Genomic DNA, 13,176 nt, shown 5'->3' with positions numbered 1-13,176 from the left:
ATGATCCTTGGCGCGGAACCTGTAGAGATGATCCATGGCATGGAGCCAGCAACAACGGTCACTAGTCCGAAACCTATTATGACGCCTCCCAGTCTGGAGACTCCAGCGACGGATGCTCCCCAGTCCGGAGCCTCCAGCGACAGACGCTCCCCAGTCCGGAGCCTCCAGCGACGGATGCTCCCCAGTCCGGAGCCTTCAGCGATGGACGCTCCCCAGTCTGGAGCCTCCAGCGGTGGTCTGCAGCCCGGAGCCTCCAGTGGCGGTCTGCAGCCCGGAGCCTCCAGTGGCGGTCTGCAGCCCGGAGTCTTCAGCGGCGGTCTGCAGCCCAGAACCTCCAGCAATGATCTACAGTCCGGTTCCTTCGACGACGATCCACGGTCAGGTGGTAATAAAGCAGAAGGATCAGTGGGTGGAGCGGGGAGTACGCCCAGAACCGGAGCCGCCTCCTATGCTGGAGGACAAGGTTATGTGGACTGCGTTTTAGCAGCCGTAGACTTTTGTCACCCTCCCTACCCTCCCTTTGTGTTTTGTGGTTGTTTTGTTGGGTTTTGATTATTGTTGCATTCGGAGTCTGCACCTTTGAGGGGGGGGGGTACTGTCACGTCCTGACCCTAGTAAGATGTCATTTTCTATAGTAGAATTGGTCAGGGCGTGACAGAGGGTGTTTTGGGTTGTTCTATGTTTTCTATGTTTAAGTTCTAGTTTTTCTATGTTGGGATTGTTTGGGTTGATCTCTACTTGGAGGCAGCGTTGCCTCTGATTGGAGATCATATTTAAGTAGGGGTTTTTCTTCCTGGGTTTTGTGGGTAGTTGTTTTCTGTTTGTCACCTGACGGAACTGTTGTCGGTCGTTTTGTTGTTTTCGTTTAAGTGTTTTCATTAAAGTTAATCTGAGCACTCTACACGCTGCGCCTTGGTCCCCTTTATACGACCCGTGTTACAGAAACAAGCAATTTTTTTCGTTTCACTTCACCAATTTGGACTATTTTGTATGTCCATTACATGAAATCCAACTAAAAATACAATTAAATTGCATGTTGTAATGCAGCAAAGTAGGAAAAACGACAAGGGGGGTGAATATTTTCGCATGGCATTGTAAGCATATCTGTAAGGTCATTTAACCATAGGTGAGTGTAACGCCCTGGCCATAGAGAGGGGTTTTTTGTTCTTTATTTTGGTTAGGCCAGGGTGTTACATTGGGTGGGCGTTCTATGTTCCTTTTTCTATGTTTTGGTATTTCTTTGTTTTGGGCCATGTGTGTGGCTCCAAATCAGGCACAGCTGAAGCTCGTTGCTGCTGATTGGGAGTCACACATAAGGAGCATGTTTTTCCTTTGGGTTTTGTGGGTAATTGTTTCTGTTTTGAGTATTTTCCTAACAGGACTGTTTGCTGTCGTTTTTGTTCATTTTGTAGTGTTCTCTTGTTATTTGAATTAAAATTCTAATGATGCACACATCCTCTGCTGCACCTTGGTTCCCTCTTCCAGACAGCCGTTACAGAGAGTACATAAGGAGGTTTGATTTCTGCAGCTGATCTGTCTATCTAGCCATAATCACTGATACAGGTTCCCCTCCATCCTCTGAGGATATGTATAACTTAATATTATACCTCCAAAGAAACCTGGATTCAAATAAATACGTTTTTAGATTTGCCTTAATACTTTTCAGAGAATACACACCAATACAGCTCTCTGTGTAGATTCCTTTCAGAGTGTATCTGAGTTCTGTATTGCAGTTCTATCAAGTATTTATACCATTGGCAGTCTTCAATACCATTGACAGATTTTTGTATGCACAAAATTTTGGTTTTGTACACAGTCACAATACATGGTATAGAAAAGTACAATATTAGGAGAGTACATGGGGAGTTATATCTCTGCAGATGATCTGTTGATCTGGTCAAAATAACTGATACAGGTCCAACTCCACCCTCTGGTTGTATGGATCACTTGTTATTACGTCTCCAGAGAAATCTAGATTGAAATAAAGGTCCTATCTATCAAATTACTATAGGCGGATTTAGGTGTTTTTGGCTGGGGTCAAAATGACGCTAAAGGACTTTTTTTATAGTCTATATTGATGCAGAAACACTAAACAATGATTTAGATTTATTAAGAACAACTTCATTGACAAAATAATGAATCATCTGAGGAATTTAATGAACCACCTTTGGGCTATGTTCAAAAATATGCCTCAGTGGTCAAAATGACCCCAGTTGGTAGTTTGAGGGTTAAGGATTAATTTAAGCGAAATAGTGGTCTAGGTTGTGTATTAGTCCAGCTAGGTAAGTGACGGTGGTGTAACAGTGAAGTGACAGCAGAGTGATGGTGGCCGGCTGGGGAGCAGGTCAGGGCCATGATGACCAGACCAGAGGAGGGATGGCCGGAGAGACACAGAGAACAGACACACTTGTAGCAGATGGAGAGGTGGGGGGATGAATATCTTGAGGTCTCCACTCTTCGCCCACTCCTGCTTTCATGGGCCCTTTGACTTGGGGCCCAGAGAGACAGACAGAGAGCGGGGCATCTCTGGAGCCTGGCAGGGCCTGGCAGAGCTTGGCAGCAGTGGACAGGGGAAACTGAGGGAAGAGTCCCACTGTCACAGCCGTCACAGCCAAGGGGCCTCTGGGAGGTGGCGCTATGGCAGTTGCTCTCCTTTGTTCTGTTCTTCCCACCTGTGGATGGAGGAGGCAGCAGGAAGACTGCTCAGCTGGAACCTACTCCAGACACAATACTAAATAAACAAATGTGCATGTTTAACAGTTCTAAGTTGATATGAAAAACAAATACAACTCGGTAAAACTTGATTAAATACTTAAAGCAAATACATTTAGTTTTTTTTTTTCATTTTTCCTTTTCCTCCAATTTAATATTTTTTCTGCAATACTTTAACACGTTGGTTTACAAAGGTAGTATTAGAGCATGTGTTCTCGGTCATGCTATTAGAAAATCCCCATTCACATACAAGGGGGAGTGTGTGTAAGTGAAGCAAGGATCAGGAGGGATCCAATCTGAAGACTTTGTAGAGGTTTAACAGTGTTTATATCACTTATGTGAGTGAATAGTTTGTGACCTAAATGCCATAATTCCCCCAAATAGAGATTAGGAACATACCCTCACTATAAGAACAGCATCAAAGGAATTCCATTGGCTGGGGTTTACGGCTAATGACATAAGTATTAGGTACTAATTCAACACAGTACTTTTTCCTGGGACTTTCACCTCCAATTCTCAGACCATACTAGAAATGTTTGAGGCAAATAAGTATATAAAATGTATATAATTTACATGTAAGTAATGTTTTATATAAAAGCACAGCTGATATTAAGGGAGTTCAGACAACTAAACTCAAACTTAATCCAAGCCCTCGGTGCAAACCGAACTCCTTTGCTCCAATTAAAACTTTGACTCCAGCTATAGACTTCTACCCTAACATTAGCCTGAATCAAAACCCCTAACCCCTACCTCACTGTAAGCCAGGGGTAATATTGCCCTCAAAACTTGTTTCACAGCAATTCTACCCCACTGTCTCCTCAAAGACCTCTCTCTGGTTCTTAAATCAGCTTAAGATGAAACTCAACTCTACTGTTGGTCACATATATAGAATTGCAACGTGTTGTTCTGGGGCTGTTCCAGGGATTTTCCTCTTTTCCTTCTACTTACAAAAACTATAGCACACAAGAGAGAGGTTTGATTTTACTGGTAAATGTCAAGAACCAAAAATAAATGGGTAAAATGTTATTCTCACAGAGAAAAAAAAATATTGGTGAAAATGTTCAGTAAACTGTGGGTATTTACTGTGCTAATTCTTAGAATTCCATGCAAGTCCGAAGAAGTAAATCTATGTACTGTTTACAGGTCTATGTTCTACTTAGCTGATAGTCCGCCTAGTCCAAAGTATTGTCTGTAGGTTGGGATGTAGGCCTGGTACAGACTTGAGGCAAGCTTGGCCCGACAGGACAATAAATATTTGATCATAGCGAGCACTCGCCCAGAGGCTTGGGGGAGGCATGAAGACAGCACAATGTGAAGGGGGAAAATACATGTAAGTGCTGCCTTCACATTAAATACACTGTCCTGAAAAAGCTGCAGCTGCATGCATTATGACAAGCTACTATATCTAAGGGGTGATCACTCCCCTCCTCATCCTCATCTCTCTATTCCCTTTTATTAATCTCTACTGGTCATTTATTAGATTAGAATCACTCCATATAATAGCGCTACAAACAATGTCTCTCTTTGTTATATAATTTGTTATTTTCCATAACTACTATTTTTCCATAGTATTATCAGCAACTCTGACCATTCCATCAGGTTAGAGAAAAGTAGCGATTTTTTTAATTTTAACATTATTTTCTTTAAACAAAAAGAAAACATTAGAATGTAGTGATGTCATCTACAATTTGGAGATAGGATTTGTAATCTACTAAAAAACAAAAAAAATTCTCTGGCCACTTAGCTATATATTATTATTTGTCTAGCCAGATATCGCTGATAAACATTTCTCTGTGCTAAAATGTTCTTGTTCCTGTTAGTAGAGAACATGCAGAGGCTTGTGCAGAACAGACTCTCTGATTGGCTGTCCCCTCTACGTGTAGATCTAGCCTGGAGACATCTGATCTGGCTTAATAAGCCGTAAAATGAGCAAAAGCAAATACTTAGCAGGCTTAAAGAGGAGCTGGGGCGCGTTGTCTGTGGTGATGGTCTTTGCTGTACCCCAGCGGGAGAAGAGGGACTGAGCCAGCCACAATGACCTTTGTCCATTTTGAGTGTAGATTGTAGGCCACAACCAGGAACCATTGGTGGTGGGGAACCCCATGGATCTCACCACAGATATCCAAATGCAGGTGCTCCCAGGGCTCAGCAGGCCAGGTGAGGGGTTGCATGAGCGGAGGGGCCTGGTGGCCAGTTTTGCCACTCACCAGGCAGGCTGCACAGTCCTTGACCAGAGCTTCGATTTCCGGGTCGAGGCCTGGCCCCCACACCAGGTCTCAGCATCTCTGTCTGAGCTTCACTATGCCCAAGTGGCCTTCGCTCGCCATCGACAAGAAACACGCGTGAAGGGCACTCGGGACAAAAGTGCAAAGCCCACGCACCACATAAGATTAATTCCAGCAGGAGAGTTCGTCCTTGACTCTAGAGAATGCAGAATGTTCCTCAGACACTTTACAATGCCAGCCGTTCCTGAAGAAGGTACATAGCTGGGAGAGAACTGGATCCTGTTCAGATGCCTCCTTGAGCTCATAGAGAGAGACTTTGGCCCGGAGGGGTTTGTGCAGCATTTGGATGATGTCTTGTTCCATGTGTTCTGAGCCGGTGTGAACGGCTGATCTGAAGAGCAGATCTTGCGACCACATAGGAATGTGGGTGAACTTGAGGCTGACGTTGTATTGGGTGAAGCAGCCAGATCAGATGTGTACCCATACAGGTACAGATGCCATCGCTCACATGCCCAGACGAAGGCTAACGCCTTACGCTCGCACACAGAATACCTCTGTTCAGTGGTGTTGAGGGCCCTGGAAGCAAAGGCGATGGGTTTCTCCACTGCCTTCTGTATCTGGGATAACACCGCCCCTACAGCTACAGCGGATGCATCACAGGTGACGAGGGTGGGCTAACACTGGGGAAGATGTGAGTTGCAACTTGAGGTGTCGCACTGCCTCACTGCCTCACTGCAGGCTTGTGACCACACAAAGGGCTCGTCCTTCCGTAGGAGTTGGCGCAGTGGGGCTGTGGTGGCTGAGTACTGGGGCAGAAACTTTAGATAGTACCCGGTCATGCCAAGGAAGGAGGCAACTGGAAAGTTGAGCTGGGCTCTGGAATGCTGTAGATGGCGTCAACGTTGGACTGGTAAGGGGAAACGCCGTCAGCCGTTAAGTGTGAGCTTGAGTTTGGCCAGTGCGGTAAACACCCTGTGTAGGCGCTCGTCATGAGTGAAGGTCGTGGACCCATGCACAACAATGTTGTCCAGGTAGATGGCCACCCTGGAGATGCCTGCCAGCACTGAGGTCATACTTTTTGAAAGCAGCTGGGCGCAGAACTCAGTCCAAACGGCATCTTCTTGTAGCAAAAGATGCCATCACGAGGTTCCTGCTGCTGGGGTGGAGGGGCACCTGGAGATAGCCCTACCGCAGGTCCAATTTTGAGAACACTTTAGAGCTGTAGAACAGGGCTGTGAGTTCCTTTGAATTGGGCAGTGGATATTTGTCAGGAATGACGTTCTTATTCACTGGTTGAAGGTCCATGCAGATGCGTAAAGCGCTAGACTTTTTCCTTGCAATCACTAGGTTTGAGATCGAAGTGGAGGCCTCAACTGGCTCAATTACGTCCTGTTCCAGTAGGTTCTTTAGATCAGCTTCGACCTATTCACGAATAGTCATCTGAATGTGACGCAGTGGCTGAATGACAGGATAACGGTGGGGTCGATCAGAGGCTGGTGGGTGTAGGATAGTGAGAGAGCCCAAACCATTGAACAGCGTTGGCCATCTGTGTTGCCACAGTTAGGTGACATGCAGAATCTCTGACCCACCGGTGTCCAAGAGGGTGAAGCCCTGAGTGGTGAAGAGGCCCAGTCCCATCGGGTTAGCGCCACAGCGCACTACCTGGAAACAGGAGTCGGGCAACACTTTTTTTCCGTAGCAAACAGTGAGCTGTAGTGGGCCCACTAGGTCGATTTTTGAATCACCATATCCACAGAGGGGAGTGGAGAGCGTAGAGAGCGGTAGGGAGCAAAAAATGTGATTGTATGTGTCCACATTCAGCAGTGATACACTTGGACCAGTATCCGATAGCAGGAGAATACATACATCACTAAGGTTGACTGGGTGATTTGTAAGCCTCTGGCCCAGAGTTCACATTGTGGATCATAGTTGGAGACTGAGAATGATGTTCTGTGTTTTTGTGGGGCTACAGGGGAAGAGCGGCAGACATTGGCAAATGGTTTGGTCTTCCACAATTGCGTCAGGTTTGGCCGCACGCAGGGCAATTCTGAGCTCTAGTAGCATGGGAACCGGATCCACAGTTTCCACACTGTTCCATGGTTGTGAACGTTGCTGTCCCGTGAGCTGCACTGATTCGGTAGAGCTGACATCATGTCCGAGAGAGCTGTCAGTGAGTGAAGGCAGCAGCGTGAAGTGGTGTGAGAAACCAGCGGGGAAGGGGCTGGTCACTCGCTGTGTTAACCTAGCACAGGGGTGGGCAACTCCAGTCCTCGGGGGCCGGATCACACTTTCTCCATCCCTAGCAAACACAGCTGATTAATCAAATTGCATTCTAAACTGAAGATCATGATTAGGTGATTATTGGAGTCAGGTGTGTTAGCTGGGGCTGGGGCAAAACTGTGACACCAATCAGGCCCCCGAGGACTGGAGTTGTCCACCTCTGACCTAGCAGCACACTTGGCTGCTGACTCGACTTAGGAAGCAAGATCAATTGCTCGTGTCAATGTATAATCGGCTGGGTCGAGCAACAGTCTTTCAAGGCACTTTAGCATTGTTTGTGTGTTCTATCAGTTGAACCCGAACCATCTCGCCTTGAAGTGCGCCAAACTTGCACGAGCTAGCTAAGACCCTCATGTTAGCTACAGTACATAGATTTGCACAGACTCACCGGGGAGTTGTTGACTCTGTCTAAAGATGAACCGCCGGAGGAGAGCACTTTGTGGGGTGGTAACGTGGGCATTTAAGAGTGCCATACACGCAGTGTAGGTGTGTGCTGTTCCCAAAGTTCCGAGCACACACTGGCCTACTGCTCCCAAGCAATGGAATAGAGGTGCCTTTTTCCGTGCAGCATTGACATCATGACGCCCAAGCGCTATTGTACGCTTCCAAGCACTCTAACCAGAGATCCCATGGGATCGGGGGCCTCACCCGATAATGCGAGGAAGGGAGGAGGTGGTGGGAGAGTTCAGCCATCCTTGTCGTCAATGTTGTGTTGAGAATGATAACTCAGTGACAGTGATTTCGACTCAACGGTGTTGTTCTTTATCTCAAACCCAAGTGAAGTTACAAAACAAAGCAATCCATCATGTATCACAATACATCAGACATAACCCAACAATAGCAGCACTGTCGAACTGTGTGCTAATGTAACTCTCAATATAGCACTGTAAACGCAGTGTGCATATACACTGATTGTACAAAACATTAAGGACACCTTCCTAACATTGAGTTGCACACCCCGCTTCGCTCTCAGGACAGCGGGGTGTGCAGCCTTCCCTGTAGCTCAGTTGGTAGAGCATGGTGTTTGCAACGCCAGGGTTGTGGGTTCGATTCCCACGGGGGGCCAGCAAAAAAAAAATGTATGAAATTGTATGAAATGTATGCATTCACTACTGTAAGTCGCTCTGGATAAGAGCGTCTGCTAAAATGACTAAAATGTCAGGGCATGGAGTCTACAAGGTGTCCAAAGCGTTTCATAGGAAAAACCCAGCAGCGTTGCAGTTCTTGACACCGGTGCCCCTGGCACCTACTATCATACCCCGTTCAAAGACACTTCAATATTTTGTCTTGCCCATTCACTCTCTGAACGGCACACATACACAATCCATGTCTCAATTGCCTCAAGGTTTAATAATCATTATTTAACCTGTCTCCTCCTCTTCATCAACACTGATTGAAGTGGATTTAACAAGTAACACCAATAAGGAATCGTAGCTTTCACTGGATTCCCCTGGTCAGTCCGTGTCATGGAAAGAGAAGGTGCTCTTAATGTTTTGTACACTCAGTGTAATACATGAACATCTCATTGCAATCTCATAGATCATTTGCCACTATTACGACGTAATAGCATCAAATACATCAAGAATGTTGACATTTGTTTACGTGGCACTTCAGTTCTCTCATCTCCTTCGAATGACCACAGCCACACGCAGCATACTATATAACAACTAGTGTTGTCACATACCAACATTTTACTAACGATACCAGGCCAAGTATCACAATACCGAGTAGTATCGCAGTACCACGGGAGAGGAAAAATCAGTGGCCTAGCATCCTGTTCGCCCCGGACACTGATTCTAAACGTTCTGCGCATGTGCTATGCAAACACCTGTCACTGAAATTGAGACTTCTACTCAATAAAACACATTGAATTTAACTTCTCACTGTTCAGCGTATAATAGAATACTGCATAAAATGGCTGATTTGCTCATATTTGCAAAGGCCTACCTGTGATTTGGCTGGAGGAATAGGGGGAAGGAATATACATGCATAATGATCTGCATGTCATTGTGTCCATAAGGTGAAAACACTGGATGAAACCTTCTTTACTCTTCAGTTAACACAGACATACACAGTCTCCCTCCCTTCCTCAGACACTCTCTCTGGCTACCTCTCTCTCATAAACAGACACACACACACACACACACTGCTCCCAACTTTTAAAACGTAAGGCACCAAACTTAAGGAGCACCATAAATAGATCGATTTTGATATAGTTCAGGCTTACATTAGGCCTATATGAATCCTACTTTTGAAGCACATCTCATGATGAGTAGAAGACCCTTTTCCTTTCTTCCAGTCCCAATCAAATTTGCCTAGACCTACTGTCAAGTCACCAGGTTGTTAGCTAGCTAGATAACGACTGAACAACATTGTTTGTTATCAAACCATTCATTAGTGACCCGGGATTCGTTTAAAACGGCCGTGACATGGTTTGTGAAATTAGGCTTCTCCGGTAATATGGGTCATATTTTTATTTACCGTCTAGGCTACAGACAAGCCGTTTTCTTTGCTGTAAAGCTGCGAGCATGCCTCTCTGGCACGCAGAGGCTGCATGACAGTGAACTTGCAAAGTCTACTCCAACTGAACTGTGCCCTTGGTTATAACAGGCTACGAAATTATACAATGCATCAACATTGATCGCTATGCGCGCTGCTCCAATGTAACAAAACTACAAATCCAACAACAGAAGACTCGTCAGGATCTGCATCCCTGCTCGCCATTACGGCAAAATTCTATTTTAGAAACTGATGGAGGAATAGATAAACATGAAGAGTGGACGTAGAGAGGCAGGTGAGTGAGGCAATTGTTTGCAACTGCGGGCTGCAAATCGGGGTGTTCCTGAATGTGGGAACACTCTCCCCCCAAAGCATCCCATTCATGAACCCCCCCCGAAGCACGACATCTTCATGCTTGTGTGACACTTTTGAAAGTGGGTCAAAAGGGAAATAAATGTATTATCTAAGGTAGACAGTGTCCTTCGCGCCTGCCTGCCCGAACAGCTGGCCTCACCGTTGTTAACAGAACTGCGGAAAACATGGCCCGACAGGCGGGAGAGAAGGACACTGTCTACCGGTTTCTCCTGCCTCCCGCAGGAGGCTGCGGTGACACTTTGTGCTAACTAACTAGCTTGCATAGGACACTGTACCAGTGTATACTAGCTCTTGTACGAGTGACCCTGCCTTCTGCCTATGTACTGGAGTCATAGCTGAAAAATAGACCAGTAGAAGTATAAAGAGGGTTTCCTGCAGTTGCAAGAATGCCAACATGCAGGAACGCCCTGAATTGCGGCTGCAGGGCTGATAGGGGATTTATTTATTTTATTTATTTCACCTTTATTCAACCAGGTAGGCTAGTTGAGAACAAGTTCTAATTTACAACTGCGACCTGGCCAAGATAAAGCAAAACAGTGCGACATAAACAACACACAGAGTTACACATGGAATAAACAAACATGCAGTCAATAATACAATAGAACAAGTCTATATACAGTGTGTGCAAGTGAGGTAGGATAAGGGAGGTAAGGCAATAAATAAACCATAATGGCGAAATAATTACAATATAGCAATTAAACACTGGAGTGATAGATGTGCAAAAGATGAGTGTGCAGTAGAGATACTGGGGTGCAAAGGAGCAAAACAAATAAAATAATGTCACGATTCCCACCGACGGTGGCGCCCCCTCCTGCTCGGGTGGCGCTCGGCGGTCGTCGTCACCGGCCTATTAGCTACCACTGATTCCCTCTTTTGGTTTTCCCTTTTTTTGGTTTTGTGCACCTGTGTTTAGTTTGGGTAATTAGCGGGGCTATTTAATTTAGCTGGTCCGCTTCCGTGTTGTGCGGGATTATTTCGTTACTGACGACTCATGTTCATGTCGGCGCTGTTTTACGCCATGTGTGTTTTCTCCCCTGTGTTTGGGAATATTTGTTTTGTGTGTGTGTGTACATTAAATACGCCACTACCCTGTGCTCGCTGCTTCCTGTGCCTCATTCCTTCACCACGACTACCAAGCCATTACAGAATCCCGCACCATGAAAAGGCATGGAATCAGCAGGAGCAGCGGCCACCCCTCTTCCCTCGATGGAGGAATGCGTACTCCACCACACTACGGTCCTCCACCGCGTCGGATCCGCGATGGACCACCGTCAGACCTGCTCCCTCGGGAGAGGAGAGCGTGAGTGCCCTCGTTTCCTGCCTGACGGGCCGAGCTCTGGAGTGGGCTAATGCGGTCTGGAATGGCCCAGACTTGGTGAGGGACCACTATCCAGAGTTCACACGCCGCTTTCGGGCCGTGTTCGACCACCCTCCGGAAGGAAGAGCGGCGGGTGAACGGCTGTTCCACCTCAGGCAGGAGATGAGGAGCGCTCAGGACTTCGCGTTGGAGTTCAGGACCTTGGCTGCTGGGGCGGGGTGGAACGACAGGGCCCTCATAGACCACTACAGATGCAGTCTCCGGGCGGACGGCCGCAGGGAGCTGGCCTGTCGAGACGCCGCTCTATCCCTGGACGAGCTCATCGACATGTCCATTCGTCTGGACAATCTGCTGGCTGCCCGCGGGTGTTCGGAGAGGGTCCTGCCCGTTCCACCTCCGTGCACCCCCGCCCCTACCCCTATGGAGGTAGGGGGGGCCGTGCCAAGGGGCACCGGAGGAGGTGGCTCCTCCTGCACCAGCTGTGGTCGGAGAGGACACACGGCCGACCGGTGCTGGAGGAGCCAGTCTGGGAGTCGAGAGGGCAGGCAGAACACTTCTCGGTCACCCCAGGTGAGTCAGCACCAGATTCACCCAGAACCCCCTGTTGGTCACGTGTTCTTACCTGTTTTGTTTTCTAAATTTTTCCCCTCTTCCCAGCATAGGGCGCTAGTCGATTCAGGTGCAGCTGGGAACTTTATGGATCGTGGACTTGCCATTAAGCTGGGCATTCCGCGGGTGCCTATAGATTCCCCCTTCCCCGTGCACTCCCTAGATAGCCGACCATTAGGGTCAGGGCTAGTCAGGGAGTCTACGGTGCCACTGGACATGGTAACGCAGGGGAATCATAAGGAACGCATTAGTTTTTTCCTTATTGATTCGCCTGCATTTCCGGTGGTGCTGGGGGTCCCCTGGCTGGCTGGTCACAATCCCCGTATTTCGTGGAAACAGGGGGTTCTCCAGGGGTGGTCAGAGGAGTGTTCAGGGAGGTGTCTAGGAGTTTCCATAGGTGCCACGTCTGTGGAGATTCCAGACCAGGTGTCCACCGTGCGCATTCCCCCTGAATATGCCGATTTGGCGATTGCCTTCTGTAAAAAGAGGGCGACTAAATTACCACCTCATCGACAGGGGGATTATGCGATAGATCTCCAGGTTAACGCTGCGCTTCCCAAGAGTCACGTGTACCCCTTGTCACAGGAGGAGACGGCGGCTATGAAGACATATGTCACGGAATCCCTGGGACAGGGGTACATTCGGCCCTCCATCTCACCCGCCTCCTCGAGTTTCTTTTTTGTGAAGAAAAAGGAGGGAGGTCTGCGTCCGTGCATTGATTACAGAGTTCTAAACGCTATCACGGTGGGGTTTAGTTACCCACTACCTCTCATCGCTACGGCGGTGGAATCATTTCACGGAGCAAAGTTCTTCACAAAACTGGATCTCAGGAGCGCGTATAACCTGGTGCGTATCAAGAAGGGAGACGAGTGGAAAACCGCCTTTAGTACCACATCGGGCCATTATGAGTACCTCGTCATGCCGTATGGGTTGAAAAATGCTCCAGACGTCTTTCAATCATTTGTTAACAAGATTCTCAGGGACCTGCACGGGCAGGGCGTGATTGTCTATATCGATGACATTCTGATATATTCCGCCACCCGCTCCACGCATGTGTCCCTGGTGTGCAAGGTGCTTGGTAGACTGCTGGAGCATGACCTATACGTTAAGGCTGAGAAATGTGTGTTTTCTAAACGAGCCGTTTCCTTTCTGGGTTAT

This window comes from Salmo salar, chromosome ssa16 (genome assembly GCF_905237065.1).
Source record: "Salmo salar chromosome ssa16, Ssal_v3.1, whole genome shotgun sequence".
NCBI lineage: Eukaryota > Metazoa > Chordata > Actinopteri > Salmoniformes > Salmonidae > Salmo > Salmo salar.
This window is presented reverse-complemented; position numbering follows the sequence as displayed.